The sequence below is a fragment of the Mobula birostris genome, chromosome 1 (assembly GCF_030028105.1).
Source record: "Mobula birostris isolate sMobBir1 chromosome 1, sMobBir1.hap1, whole genome shotgun sequence".
In the NCBI taxonomy this organism is placed as follows: domain Eukaryota; kingdom Metazoa; phylum Chordata; class Chondrichthyes; order Myliobatiformes; family Myliobatidae; genus Mobula; species Mobula birostris.
Genome location: NC_092370.1, coordinates 6,491,478 through 6,507,793, shown reverse-complemented (window position 1 = coordinate 6,507,793; position 16,316 = coordinate 6,491,478). Strand labels below are relative to the sequence as shown.

At 41.7% G+C, this 16,316-nt stretch overlaps 1 protein-coding gene across 2 annotated transcripts in view; it reads left to right on the top strand.

Annotated features, from left to right (window-relative positions):
• The window catches only part of taf2 (TAF2 RNA polymerase II, TATA box binding protein (TBP)-associated factor), a 141,081-nt gene that overhangs the window by 83,803 nt on the left and 40,962 nt on the right, over nucleotides 1–16,316 (top strand). The gene's annotated exons all lie outside the window — the stretch shown is intronic.

The following is a 16,316-nucleotide window of genomic DNA, read 5'->3' as shown; positions in this document are numbered from 1 at the left end:
CAGAGGGACAGAGGGAGAAAAAGGAGAGTGAGAGAAAGAATGTGTGCATAAAAATAAGTAACAGATGGGGTACGAGGGGGAGGTGGGGCCTAGCGGAAATTAGAGAAGTCGATGTTCATGCCATCAGGTTGGAGGCTACCCAGACGGAATATAAGGTGTTGTTCCTCCAACCTGAGTGTGGCTTCATCTTTACAGTAGAGGAGGCCGTGGATAGACATGTCAGAATGGGAATGGGATGTGGAATTAAAATGTGTGGCCACTGGGAGATCCTGCTTTCTCTGGCGGACAGAGCGTAGATGTTCAGCAAAGCGGTCTCCCAGTCTGCGTCGGGTCTCGCCAATATATAAAAGGCCACATCGGGAGCACCGGACGCAGTATATCACCCCAGTCGACTCACAGGTGAAGTGTTGCCTCACCTGGAAGGACTGTTTGGGGCCCTGAATGGTGGTAAGGGAGGAAGTGTAAAGGCATGTGTAGCACTTGTTCCGCTTACACGGATAAGTGCCAGGAGGGAGATCAGTGGGGAGGGATGGGGGGGACGAATGGACAAGGGAGTTGTGTAGGGAGCGATCCCTGCAGAATGCAAAGAGAGGGGGGGAGGGAAAGATGTGCTTAGTGGTGGGATCCTGTTGGAGGTGGCGGAAGTTACGGAGAATAATATGTTGGACCCGGAGGCTGGTGGTCACCTACCACCGAGGACCAGGGGAACCCTATTCCTAGTGGAATAAACCCAGACTGGGAGACCGCTTTGCTGAACATCTACGCTTTGTCTGCCAGAGAAAGCAGGATCTCCCAGTGGCCACACATTTTAATTCCACATCCCATTCCCATTCTGACATGTCTATCCACGGCCTTCTCTACTGTAAAGATGAAGCCACACTCAGGTTGGAGGAACAACACCTTATATTCCGTCTGGGTAGCCTCCAACCTGATGGCATGAACATCGACTTCTCTAACTTCCGCTAATGCCTCACCTCCCCCTTGTACCCCATCCGTTACTTATTTTTATGCGCACATCCTTTCTCTCACTCTCTGTCGCTCTGAATATACCTCTTGCCCATCCTCTGGGTCCCCCCCACCCCGTCTTTCTTCCCGGACCTCCTGTCCCATGATCCTCTCGTATCCCCTTTTGCCAATCACCTGTCCAGCTCTTGGCTCCATCCCTCCCCCTCCTGTCTTCTCCTATCATTTTGGATCTCCCTCTCCCCCTCCCACTTTCAAATCTCTTACTAGCTCTTCCTTCAGTTAGTCCTGACGAAGGGTCTCGGCCTGAAACATCGACTGCACCTCTTCCTAGAGATGCTGCCTGGCCTGCTGCATTCACCAGCAACTTTGATGTGTGTTGCTTGAATTTCCAGCATCTGCAGAATTCCTGTTGTTTGCATATTGTGTGGGTTGTGATTAAGAGGTCAGTAGTATAATGGTCCAGTAATAGGGTTTGTAGGGAGTGAGGATTGGTAAACTGACATTTGATCAAAATCAGAAGCTGGAGATCAGCACTTGGTACAGATCACATCACAGTATCACATCTGGGAGAACTGATGGTGCAGAGAAAGACCTAGGTATTAAGTTAAGTAATTCACTTACAACACCCTGGCTCATAGCTATGTAAGCAAAGTCACGTTGTGATGCAAATGTATAATAGCAAGTTCAAGACCAGTGAGAGCATTGTATAGTGAGTAATATGGATTAGAAGTGCAAGGGAAACAATCCAGAAGTGACATGCCAGATTTCTAGAATGATGCAGCAATAACAATGCAGAATAAAGTGTTTAAAAAAACTACAGCAAAAGTGAAATGCAGATAAGCAATAAAATGCAAGATCATAATGAGATAGATTTTGAGGTCAGCAGTCCATTTTATCATACTATATATGGTCCTGATGAAGAGTCTCGCCTGAAAAGTGTATGTTCAAGAGTCTGATAACAGTGGGGATAGAAGCTGTCTTTGAGCCTGTTGCTAAGTGCTTGTCATACTTTTGAATCTTCTGCCTGATGGAAGAGGAGAGAAAAGAGAATTTCTTTGGTGGGTGGGACTGTGATGCTGCTCGCTGCTTTACTGAGGCAGCGAGAAATACAGATGGAGCCCATAGACGGTAGGCTGGTTCCTGTGATGTGCTGAGCTGTGTCCATGGCTCTATGCAGTTTCTTGTGGTCATATGCAGTGCAGTTGCCATACTAAGCCGTTATTCATCTAGACAGAATGCTTTCTGTAGTGCGTCGATTGGTAAATAATAACAGGGACATGCCAAATTTCTACACCCTCTTGAGAAACAGAGGTATTGGTGAGCTTTCTTGCCCATGACATCAATGTGGTTGGACCAAGACAGATGATGTTCAACTCTCAGAAATTGAAGTGCTCAACACCATTGATGTAGACAGAAACCTGTATATCACCCTGCTTCCTGAATGTTTTAAAAAAAAGTTATAAATATAGTAGTGTCATTGTTGACAGTTGTAAAATTGAAGTTTCACATAATATTCCAAACTTTATATTTATGAAATGTTGAAGTTACTGACAAGGAGAGCATTTATTCCCCACATCTAATTGTCCTCAAGGAGAATATGGTAAGGTGACATCTTGAACTGCTGAAGTCTGTATTTTAAAGGTACTCCTTCAATACTTTTAATTCAATGCCAATGAAGGAACTGATCCTGCATTCCCTAGATAGAATTAGGTAGAATGTGGAACCAATTGTGCTGGTCTGGCGTTGTTCACGGATTTTGGACGTGGCTGACAATTGTCAAGACTGATTCTCTTGGATGAAATCCGGCTTCAGTGCTTTTGGAGTTGCATTCATCTAAGCAAATAGACTGTATTCCAACACACTCCTAACCTGTTCCTTAAGATTGTTATACAGGGGGTGCGAGTGGGAATGAGCTCCCGCTATCTATTAAATGCTCTCAATAGCGTGCGCCTCAAATAGCCTCTGACAACCAAGTCCAACTCTTGGCCTTCATGTGTGGCTTAGCTACTGAGCCCAGTGGAACTGATTCCACAGACAGGAGAAAGGGCAAAGGTGGGTAACTGGCACCTTTAAACCAGTCACTTCGGGCAGGTAGGGCATGTCAGCTATGATTGGCAGCTCATTTAGAAGGACCGAAAGAAGCTGCAGAAACTTGTAGAATTTGTCAGCTTTACCTTGGATACTAACCTCCACAGTACCCAAGACATCTTCAAGGAGCAGTGCCTCAAGAAGACGACGTCCACAGGGGCATATCTACGGAAAATAGTGCCTATGGCAAACACTGAAATTGTACCCCGTCCAAACATCTGACACCCATCTTTTAGATAACTTTACCATAGTATCAGCTTAAAAGTACAAGTCAAGCTCGTTAATCTTTTAATTAACAAATTATGGCACTACATCAAAATTATAACTGCACCTTCCTTTCTTTCACTGATGCAAATTGGTCTATGATGTGATCAAAATCAGTTTTTTCAGTTTCTTCTCTTTCTACACTCAGCAGAGCAAGATCACAGAGTCTGCCGACCCATGGAGGCTCTCAAATACAAAAGTATTAGTTTTAATTTGCTGAATGATCTCTCACAGCTGGCGATGGAAACTGCAATGGTTAGCATTATCTGAATAGCAATGCGAAGGTTGGGGAAGACGCTCTTATCTCCATACTGAACAATAAATTCAAGAAGCTCTTCAGGTCTTGATATTTTCATGTCGACCCACCTTGACAGCAACATTCTGCAATCCAAAAATTTCTTCATATAGCTGCTGTCCATCAACATCAGAGCCGTACAATTCACCCAAACTTTTGCACTTCTTCTTTAGGTTGTTACTGTCAGCACCGTAACACAGTCCCTTGACATCGAGAAGGAACCCAAACTTGGTGTCAGTGTCATGCAAACAAGCGAACCTTTCGTCCATTTCTCTGTGAAGACGGTCGAGTGTTCCCTTCATGACTCTTTCCATTTCCTCCTTAGCTGTTAACCCAGTGTCTCTCGAGTTCTCATCAGCCATTCGTTTCTTTCGTCTCTGACTTCTTTCAACTTCAGTATTCCATGCTTGACAGAGACCGACTCCTTCTTCGAGTGACTCAGTGACCAACACTTCTCTTTCATCATAAAAATGATCTCGGAGGGCTTTCAAATCCAGGGCAGCATCGTGGAAGCTCATGCTAGGATCCTACAGCCTCTTTTGAAGACGGTCAATGCGAATGAGTACTTTGTTCCAAAATCCTAGCAAAATCAGAAAATCATAACTCAACATACGGTTGTACAGCTGCCTTGTGTCACTTCTTGTTTCACTGGTCTCGTTTTCATTGTCTATCATGTCCTGGAGAACTTGAAGTATCTCCTTAGGTACTTGTTGACGGGCTTCACTGCTTCTGTCCTTGCACTCCACCTGGTTTCGGACTCTGAATTAACAACCACAGGCATGCCGTTTTTGAGTTTTTCCCAGCGGTGTGTTGAACGAGAGAAAAACACGTAGAGAGCTTCGATGGTTCCAAAAAACGTGACCATCATTGTATCCTGCTTGGCTGCATGTACACTCACCAAGCTGAGTGAGTGATTGTCGCAATTCACTAACACTGCCAGGTTGCTTTTCTCACTTATTCTTTGATGAACACTACTTCTGTGTCCAGCCATCACAGCAACGTTGTCATAGCACTGTGAGCGACAATCTTGTAGCTCCACTTCGTCCTTCTCTAGCTGTTTCAAGATGTCTTCAACCAAGCTCTCAGCATCCTTCTGGCTTAATCTGGATAAAACCAAGGAAGGACTCTCTCACACAGACTGTTTTCCTCTCAAAATCAACTTCATATATCTCACTCCTTCTGACATCTGCTCGCGGTGTGCCTGATCAGGAGTCGAGTTCGAACATGAGACCATAGTACTTGGCTTTACGAATGCTTCTCAGTAAACTCTGGGGAACAATGGATGCCATCATGTGGATGAATTTGTTCTGGACACCCGGTGAAAGATAAGACGTGGATCCAGGATGACGTTCCAAATGAGTGAGGTGTTCTTTTATGACAGGTCAAAGATGGCCAGTAGTTTCAGTAAGCCAAGGAAATTTCCCACGTTGGAGTCATTGTCTAGCTGAAGTGACTCCCTGTGTCTTCGCAAAGCTAGGTTCTGAGTCACAAGGAATTTTATGCAGTGAAGGATTCTCGTCAAGATATCACGCCACTTCTACTTTTCTTTCTCAATCTGTGACTGAAATACCGCGTCAATAACTCCTCCGTTTCCAGCTAAATTTTTTTCCAAAGTGTGAAGCATTCCCGATGACTCTTGGCATTTTCATGAACACTAATCCTTTCAGGTGTTTTCCACTGTTTTAATTCACTTTCCTGCTCCAGTGAGGATTGATGGTCTGACCGGGAATAGAGAAGACAACAGATACAAAATGCAGACTTTTTAGAAGGGGAATAGACCAGCCATGAGCGAGTCACTTCCTCACCACGACCGTTTCCCAATTTCCCCAAGTTTTGTTCATTGAGTAGTTATTTGTTGGTAGGAAAGGCCCCTCACTGTTCTGGAAATGCTTCGAAATGCTTTATTATTTCTGTTCTCAACATGTCAGGCAGAATTGCTTTTCCAGTATCCTTGTCGAACTTCAAAAGTCCAATGTCATGCTGTTCAATACTTCTGATATGACAGTTCGAGGCTCTTTGACAACATCCGGTTCACTCGGTTCAGTGTCGTCAGGTAAAATCTCGTCAGTAAACTCAACATCACCACCACCACCACCATCGTCTTCCCCTCCTGTCACGTCCACATTCTCTGTGGCAGCCTCATTCTTAATCTTGTCATACTCAGATTTATCTGACTTGACTTCCACCTCGGCTTGTGATACATTTGTACTTGATCCACCTTCGGATTCTAACAAACTTGTAGCAGGTGCAGGGAACTCCATGGAATTGGTCAAACTACTTGTTCCGGGCTTTTCAAAGAAGGGCATGAAGAACTTGCTCGACCTCTTGGCTTCCTCTGCCTCCAGCTTTCGTCTCTTCCATCCTTCAGCTCCACTTTCCTTTTTATTCGTGAAGAAACGTTTCATGATCTTCTTACACAATGCTCTGAAATAAGGCCATCCTAGTGCTTCTCACCCATGATAATCAAAGACAGATCATACATCTGAAGAAAATTCTTTTTTCACTATCCGAGGATGGCTTGTCTGACTTTAATAGAAACTGCTCAGTGGCACCCCCCTTCAAGTGGCTCCCAGGGCATGTGCCATACCTGCCATACCTTAGATACGTCACTGAACGTCCATTATTAAGGACCTCCATCACCCAGGATATGCCCTCTTCTCATTGTTACTGTCAGGAAGCCTGAAGGCACACACCCAACAATTCAGGAAGAGCTTCTTCCCCTCTGCCATATGATTCCTTAAGTGGACATTGAACCCATGAACACTACCTCATTTTTTTGCAGTAAATATTATTTATATTTTTGCATTTTTAAAATCTATTCAATATACATAATTGATTTATTTTTCTTCCTTTATTATCATGTATGGCATTGAACTGCTGCTGCTAAGTTAACAAATTTCACGACACACACTGGTGATATAAACCTAATTCTGATTCTGAAAACTGTGATCTCAAATTTCCAGTCCCTTGTGGCTTTGGGAGTAAACGCTGAGGAAAAATCTGGAGCCGGGGTCCCTAAGGCAGACTTGACTTCAACACTGACTGGCAACTCCTGCAATGCCATTGGCGCCAAAATGTATCAATCTCTACCATTCCTTTGGATTCATCAGCTGCATGGAGAGCAGGAGCCTGCTACATGTCCTGACGAAGGGTCTTGGCCTGAAACGTCGACTGCACCTCTTCCTAGAGATGCTGCCTGGCCTGCTGCGTTCACCAGCAACTTTGATGTGTGTTGCCTGCTACATGTGTAGCAGTTTGCTTTTCACATCATACTTCCTTACCTTGCGCACTGCCTTGTGTATCATGTAGACAGCTGGGACGCAATGTCCATGGTTGATTCTGACAAATGGAGAGCCTCACCTAACTTATGCGCTGGAAATAGTGGAAAGTGTTGTAACTCTCACTTCCGCTAGTGGCTTAATATAGGGGGTGATAGCCTCCGGTCCGGCCAAACTTAAGAAGTCTCATTTGGGAGGATGCTGCACGACGTGTCTCCTGTTACAAATCAGTATCACAAAATAGCACAGTACATAATATGCGACTAAACAATTGAGCTTTATAATTCTTAATTTGACTATGTGGTTAGTAAAGAAACAACAAAAAAGAAAAGGACCCCTTCTCCTGAAACAGTTGGAGCTCACTGATAAGGCGGTTCGTCCACCATCGACCTCCTCTGATCGTCGCTGCAAGTCCACTCCGTTCGGCGGTGTACCAACTCTCTCCATTCGCGTCTTCTCTCCTCATCTCTCCCCGGCAAAAGACAGCGAACTCCCGACTCCCAGACACACAAGAAAGAACAACATCCCACTCATTGGCTAACATGCCCCGTTATCTCTAGTCGTAACCCAAACATTGCTGCTACACAGAAACCATTATCTTAGCAGTGCAACATTACAGAGAAACCATTACATTAGCAGTGAAACCTTACAGTGTGTTACGATGTTTTGTTCTATCATGATCTTTTGTATTGCCATACTGGCAGTTGTATCCTCAGTGCTTGGTTAGTAGTGGTTCTGTTAAATCCTGGTGTCTGGTTGTCATCTAGGTGTGCCTTTACCTTTGATGATTTTTCCATGTGGTGTTAAGCATGGAATAACGATTCGTTAGTTGGTGAGTGTTAATTGGCACCACGTGATTTGCCCTGATACCACGATACTCCATGTTGTCTGTTAACCTGTTTGGAGCATTAACTCCTGATTGTGCTACTACCCCAGTGATAGGACACATCCAGAAATACTTACTTTTAAATTTGTGTCTGTGCTGAGAAGTACTGTATGTTTTCCGGTCCTGTGACTGTCAGTTGATGTTATTGAAGAGAATGTTGCATGATTGACTGGGCTGGATTCACCTTCATTGGATCAGAATCCAGTGTGTGGGTTTGCAATGGATGGCTTGTCTATTTTTCTTATTCCTGTTATATCATTCAGTATAATCATTGAGCTTGCTTAGTGCAGGTTAGAAGTCAGATTAAAGTGGAAAATGTTGCTGAGAGTTTGGAATTGCATTTAAGCTAGATGGCGTCAGGATGGCTGATTGCCTTCCTTAAAGGCCATTATTCAATGACTTGGTAGTTTCATTAGTCAGTAATATACCCATTATACTGTAGATTATAGCAGCGGCCTTTTGATAAATGGAAAATTCTTCATCCATTGACAGGCCGTTCTCAGACAGTTTCCACAAAAATCTCACAAACTGTGTCTTTCTGCTGTTCTCCAAATTTTTATAAGACTCTTCATTTATTGAGTTTAAGTTGTTTTGAATATAATAATTTCACATACTCCTGCTAGTGAAATAGTTATTCTTTTTCCTTGTTAACTGTTGTTTCTGATATGCTCAATAAAAATGTCAGTCACTGGGGCACCAAAGACTTTGGCTTGGTTTAGTTTTCAGTGTTTTATGTAATGGAAGTCTGCTCCAGATGTTTTTTCATTCAATGTAACAACTTCTAAATTGTTGGAAACAGTTGCTTTGAAGTCATTTCAACTTTAGACATGAGTATTTTGTTTACTTGGTTTGATGGTTTCAAATAAATTTAGAATCCAAGATTTAATGAAAAATAAGTTTGTGTTTTAGAATCTCAAAAGTTGACTATGTAATGACTGAGTAAGGCTCTTATGAAATGTTTCATTTAGTCAACAGATAGATAATTAATGCATTTTCCTCAACTCGTTATAACTTAAATTATAATAATTCCAAAGATTTAACTAATTTTGCCATTTTTGAAAATCCTTGCATAATAGTCAAAATCAGAATCAGATTTAATCTTACCAGCATACGTTGTGAAATATGTTCATTTGTGGCAGCAGTACATTGCTGTAAATTATAGAAAATTGTGTGTGTGTGTGTGTGTGTGTGTGTGTGTGTGTGTATATAATGTTAAAGTTAAATAAATACTGCAAAAAGAGGGAAAAAAGTAGTGAGGTAGTGTACATGGGTTCCATATCCATTAAGAAATCTGATGGCAGAGGGGAAGAAGCTGTTCCTGTATCGCTGAGTGTGTGTCTTCAGGCTCCTGTACCTCCTCCCTGATGGTAGCAATGAGAAGAGGGCATGTCCTGGGTGATGAGGGCCCTTAATGAAGGGTGCCTCCTTTTTGAGGCACCGCTCCTTGAAGGTGTCCTGGATGCTGGGGAGGCTTGTGCCCGTGATGGAGCTGACTGAGTTCACAACTTTCTGCAGCTTATTTCAATCCTGTGCAGTGACCCCACACCATACCAGACAGAGGGAGGTGCACTATAAAGTATAGATATGCATGGGCAGGTGGCATTAGATGTTGAGACCATGATTTCAAGATATGTCCCACAACAAAATAGTCTGCATCTTAAATGAAAGCAAGTTATTCTAGTTGAACTTGTGAATGTTAAATTATTGACAGTTTGGGTCTATTTGCATTTGCTTATGCTTTTGATTTTGAGTCCATGTCATGAACGAAGTCTGTCTTTGGATTCAGTCTTCCTGTTTGTTCCGTTTGTGGTGCTGTATTGCAAGCAGACATTTCAATAAATTTACCTCAGTTTTGCAATTGAATGTTAGATTGAGGCAGTAGTAACTAAGTTTTCTTTGCTGTACTTAGTTTAACAGTTATGCCCGAGTTCTGTGTGTTAGTTTTATAATGGACAAAAAAACTACTTTTGTATGTTTGAAATCGTGCATATTTAGTTAAGAGACTTAATGCAGTGTTGATATAAAGGAAACTTCCAGCAAAGGAAATGACATAATAAAAATATTATGATTAAAAACTTGTAATAAGCCTCTTATTTCTTAACCATTTTCAACTTTAGACTGTTACCTCCTAAATTATTATTCATCCTGTCTTTACATAATCAGCATCTTGCTTTTTGCAGATCAATAAACCCCATTACCCTTACCAAACTGCAGTTTAACTTTGTATTTTAACAGCAAATGTATACATAGGAATGATTATTCCACTTTGGTCCATTGAGGTTATGTGGTTTACCCTGAAACACACAGAGTTTGTACATAGATATACTGTATATATCAATACCTGTATAGATGGCAAATCCAAGTTTCCACCGCTTGGCTTGCAGATTTCTAGGAATTGCCTAGAATTTGTCAGTTTGCACCTGGAATATTCAGGCTACTGATTACTTTTGAAATACTTTTTGCCTTTGTAGGGGATGATAGATTCATTAAATCTAGCTGACAAACATGAGTTTTGAAAAATAAAGTATGGCCAATTGCATATTCCTTGTGATTTAAGAGGACAACCATTGAATGTGCTGTTTTATAAATTATATGGTCTAAAATGAACACAATTCATTTACTCTGAAGAGGAAAACTAGACGATCTCAAATGTACACGTTACATTTGCTTTTTCATAATGAGCTAAAAGGAAAATGCTTACAAATATGTATTGCTGTTTTGGCGATTGTACTTCAGCTTTACTGATTCCTAGTACAGTAATGCCTTTCAGTGTCATTTAGCATTTTGAAGCATCTGGAAAGTTGACTTTCACTTTTTGATCATCACACAACTTTATTGGTTCTTTTTATTCATTCTTGGAACATGAACGTTGCTGGTGAGACCAGCATTTATTTCCTAACCTGCTTTTCCCATGAAGAGGATGCAGTTAGCTGCCTTCTTAAGTAATTGCAGTCTATGGTTGGGTTTGGCAACGTTGGATTCCAGCCGTAGTGTTGTTGGTAAGGCTTGCTTTGGGTGTGGCTTGTGGACAGAGCTTCAAAAGTCTTGTATTACATTTCAGACGACATCCACAGTAAAGGAGAATTGCACTTAACAGACCAAAATGTCTCCTTTAACTGTGGATGTTGTCTGAAATGATATTATATCAGAGAACGATAAAAATGATATTATATCGGTGAACGATAAATAAGAAAATCTAACACAGGATATGACAGATACTCATTCCGGGCAAACGATTCTTATTTTATGGGAATGCATCCTCAAATTATGTGCTGTTACATTTAACGGTAAACTCAAAATCTAGAGGCCACTCTCCAGTCCATTCAGAGTGGGGAGAAAAAAAATGTGCTTTCTTTTAAAAAGAAAATAATTGTTAACATTTTCCTGTCAGGGTGAACACTTGTTATTTCCCTAATGTAGGCGCCGGATACGTATGACAGGAATGTGCGGTGATAGCCCAAGTGCAGAGGGAGCGACACTGAAGTGGATGAATAATTCACAGACTTTTAGTAAGAACTGTGCACAATTAAAGGAAAAACAATAAATGCTAGGTCAACAGGGCTGTTATCTAGAATTCCCAAACTGAAAGCCAACGCTGACATTGCAGTTCAGAAGCAATAACAGCACTAGATAAATACCACTTCTTTATGGCATCAATCTAAACTGTAGTCTTCTTTCCTGGGAAACAGGGAGTGTTGACATTGTTGTGTTTTTGGTCAAGACTCGATAAAACTGAAACGAGACGAAGGGAGTTAAGTACCACCACAATGAAGCACTAAATAGCTGGAATGTGCAGAATGTGCGTGCTCACAAGTACGATTGCTGCCCCCATTCCACAGCACGCCTGGGAGGGCGCACAGACCCCGAGGCAGATTCCATGTTTGTGACAATATGTTCTCCTCATCAAACTTCAGGAATCACTATGCTTCATGACATTAGCTTTGAACTTTAAACATCAACAAGAGTGGCTGCTAGTAAATATGAATATTAATAAAAACACTTGGGTCTAGTGCTCAGCTGCTTGAGGATTGCCTGAACAATGGAGACTGGTGATTCAAGACAAATAAAGATATGAATCATGATCTGAGGGGTTTTCTGTGAAAGTTGCATCTGTGCAGTTGATTGGGGAAAGGCAGAGCAAACACGATAGACCGAATGGCCTAATTCTGATTCTATGTTTTATAATCACCATGTCCCATTATTTTATAATGATAGATGTGTGCCAGTTATTAGCAGTTTTATAAGGAGATAGACATGTCCTTATTGGTATTGCTCCCCAGTATTATATGCCAGTAGACCTATGTCTGCCAATACTGTACAACTGTGCCCCATCATTATGTGATGATTGAACTATGCCTGCCAGTAATATAGCCCCAGGCCACTGGTATTGTGCTGCAGTGTTTTATTGTGAATCTGTGGCTGCTGTTCCTGAACCCCTGTATCTTGATCTCCATGGGCAGCTGTGTATGGACTCAGGCCCAGGAGATTGGACTGGGCCCAATCTGCTCCCTTGTTTTCTGGTTCCTGAGGCCACGTCTGGCAATGGTGAGTCTCATGTGCCAGCATTGGGTGGGCCACAGATGATGTGCAGAGTGGTTGGGGGTATTTCACTAATTAGACCATGGAGAATTTTTGTGTGAAGTAAAATATATTCAATATGTAACTTTGTAAAAGTCTTCAATGAGGTATCGACAAGAATAAATACCTCCAGTTGCTGAGTGTACTATGGTAGTCTGAGAATGTTTTCTCAGTTTTTCTTTTATTTTTGTACTGCCCCTATATTTTTCTGTTGATGTTTCTTTCCATGCTATATGACAGAAATGGCAAATTTAGGAGGTTGTTTTACAGCCATGTACCCATTTTTATTTGTTGAAATGCTTTGCTGCAAATTAATTTGATTCATTATTTTATGCTAAACCTTTAATTTCACTGATTTCATTTATTTTGATCTTGGATACGTTCACAAATTGAGTGCTCACTCCATTCCAGGTAAAGAATTCCAAAGAACTAATATTTTATCAAGTATTGAAAGGCCTAGACTGAGTGAATATGGAGAGGATGTTTCCTCTGATGGGGGAGTCTTAAGACCAGAGGACACAGCCTCAGAATACAGGGGAGTCCTTTTAGAACAGAGATGAGAAGGAATTTCTTTATTCAGAGGGTGGTAAATCAGTGGAATTCATGGCCACAGGCAAATGTGGAGGCCAAGTCATTGTGTATATTTAAAGCAGACGTTGAAAGGTTCTTAGTTAGTCAAAGGTTACAGGGAGAAGGTTACTTGGGATTGAGATAGATAATGGATCAATCATAATGGATTGGCAGAGCAGACTTGATGGGCCAAGTGCCCTAATTCTGCTTCTACATCTTTTGGTCATATTTTAAGTATATATTTGTTTCTGTGGTATTTGAATAAATAATACCTTACTCTAAGATTGCATCCTCAAAATTTGGATTCTATAACTTGAGAAAAGAACCCCTCACTGTCAATTCTGTTGGTTCCTCCTAGAATCTCTTGTGTCCCACTGAGATGATAACTTGTTCTAATTCTAGTGAATGTGGGACAGTATCTTTCCTTGTAGGAAACATCCAGAAAACTGGTGAATCTATGCTGCACTGGCTGAATGTTGAGTATATCCTCCTATAGGTCTGGAAATAATTGTTGCACACATTGCTCCAAATTAAATTTCAATCAAGCCCCATATAATCTCTGCAAGACCTTCTTAGTATTGTAGTTTAACACCCTTGCCACGAAGGCCAATTTGCACTGAAGCGACTCTATACATATGTCGTATTTCATAATGCATTCCATCAGTATTGCCCTGCATGCCAACATTTAAGTTTGCAACTGCTGAAAAATGCTATAGTTCTGCTGTCAGTGGTTGCATAACCAGGACTTGTGATATGCACCAGCTGCTCAACCATCCACCACCTGCTGCCATGGCTTCATGTGACCCTGACTGGGGGCAGAGGGGGTGCTAAGCTGGTGCTGCACCTTACCTAAGCAAGATCTGCAGGCTAGCAGAGGGAAGGACTGCCTTACACATCCTTTGGTAGAGATGTATCCCCATTCTGCCACCCGCATTATCAACAAGATGTGTTAAATTCCATTGTCACTAAAGTCTCTTGATCTCTGTCCTTGCTAACATTTCATCTCAACCTTGTGAGTCATAGAGTACTACAGCATGAAAGCAGGCCCTTCAGCCCAACTGGTCTATGCTGATGATAGCATTCTCCCTCTAGTCCCAATTGCTCATGGTCAACCCGTAACCCCCTCCCCCCCCCCCCACATCTACCAATCTAAATACCTCTTAAATGTTGCAACTGTACCTGTCTCGGTGACTTCCTCTGGCTCCTCGTTCTGTGACCTTTTGTGTAGTGCCTCATCAGATGTTTTTTTTTAACATCAATATATTACACCTACTAGCTCTTACCCCTCCCGATCAACTCTATCCATTAGTTTCTCAGAGTTCCGTTAGATATTGTTGAACATGATTTTCCTTTCATATCAGAATCATGAGCACCAGCATATGTTGTGAAATTTGTTGTTATGTGGCAGCAGTACATTGCAATAAATAATAACAAGAACTGTAAATTACAGTTAAAAATATATAAATAAAATAGAGCAAAAAAAGAAGAAAAAAGTAGGGAGGTAGTGTTCATGGGTTCAATGTCCATTCAGCAATCTGATGGCAGAGGGGAAGAAACCATTCTTGAATCATTGAGTGCGTGCCTTCAGGCTCCTGTACCTTCTCCCTTATGGTAGCAATGAGAAGAGGACATATTCTGGATAATGAGGAGGACATGTTCTTAATAATGGATGCCGCCTTTTTGAGGATTCGCTCCTTGAAGATGTCCTGGATGCTGGGGAGGCTAGTGCCCCTGATGGAGCTGACTGAGTTCACATCTCACATTACTTCACAATAGTTGTACAATCATATTAAGATTTTTGAATAATCTGTTATATCCACAATAATACATTCTGCTGTTTTCTCTGATTTTAAACTCTCTGGTGTATATTTTCCTGTTTTCTATCTCCCTTTTTTGAATAGCAGTGTCATATTCACAATATTCCAACATGATATTGCTCCAATATCCAGGCGATGTTGAAAGTTCACTTTTGCATCCACTGACTCCACTACCCTTAAATTTATAACTCTGGGATTCAGATCAACATGTCTGGTAGCTTTCTTGGCCTCTAATCTCTTTAATTTCAACGGTAATTTCTTCTCTGATACCAATTTATTTACATTGCCTACTGCAGTTAGAGTATGGTTCCTCCATTTTTCATTTAAATTCTTCTCATCAAAATGAATGAAGTACCTTTCATTAAACCTTTACAGATTCTTCATGCCCCTGGATATCACAAAGTAGATCTGATCATATAAAAAGGAGCAAACGTATTCAGCATCCTTGCTACACCCAATGTTTAGAAGTACATAGAAGTACTCATTCCATTTGATAATCTATGACCGGGGAATGAGAACCACTGCTTTAATAGGAGTAGAGACTGGTTTTCGTGATTAACCAAGATCCTCTTTTCATTTTAATTATTTACTAATGCTGCCAGGATCTGAGCACAGCCAGATTTGGAAAGACTTGGTATAGACTCTTTGATCTTTATATCCCAAAAACTCTGTATCGATCATGGGGCCTAAAGGTTAACACAAAATCCTCTGTTGAGTGGGGTTATGAGATTAATTGTGGACAGTGGCAAACACAATAAAAGTTCAAACTTCATAAAATTAAAGAAAAAGTCCTACCACAACTCATGGGAGATTTTAACATATAGGTCGATTGGGAAAATCAGCTTGGTAATGGATCTCGAGAGTGAGTTTGTGAGTGCAGAAAGGCTGATATATACTTGTGCGTCAAATGTTCGCCGTAGGTATGGCGTAGCGGCGCACCCTATGCTGTACTCTACGCAAACCCTATGCCGTAACCTAACACGCACCTCTCCCAAAATGTAACTACGCGTCGCGGCGATGCAGACCGCAACAACAGTGATTGGTCCACTTGGTAGCATTGCATTTCCTCATACGCTGCAGTAACTTCCCATTGGGCGACTGAAGGGCAGGGAAGGAACTCTAGCTGCAATGCCTTACAGACCTCCGAAGTTATAGAGAACCCTGTGCTTGACGCCAGTTTGTTGCTAGCTGCTACAGCCTGTTGACTTCCACCTGAAGCTAAAACTCGAATGGTGATTGCCAGTCTTTGAGTAAACTGTGTGTACTAATGTCTGTATTAATGGTTGGAGGCGGTGAACCAAATCGTCAAATCTACCTGCAGACATCCAAAAATATTTGAAATGCATTTCCTCGTCCTTGTCTCTCAGTGACTGGACAAGCACAGAAAATTCACCGTCCTTTAGTTTCAGTTGCCATTGTTTGAAGTTTGAGTTTCTTCGTGTTGAATTTCAACACGAAGAAACTCAACACAGTGGCATAGAAACCCCACCGCCAACTAGCATTTTGGCGGTGAATTGCAGCACAACGCAGACACACCAACGCACAAGTATAAATGCTCACAACAGCGTAGCCCA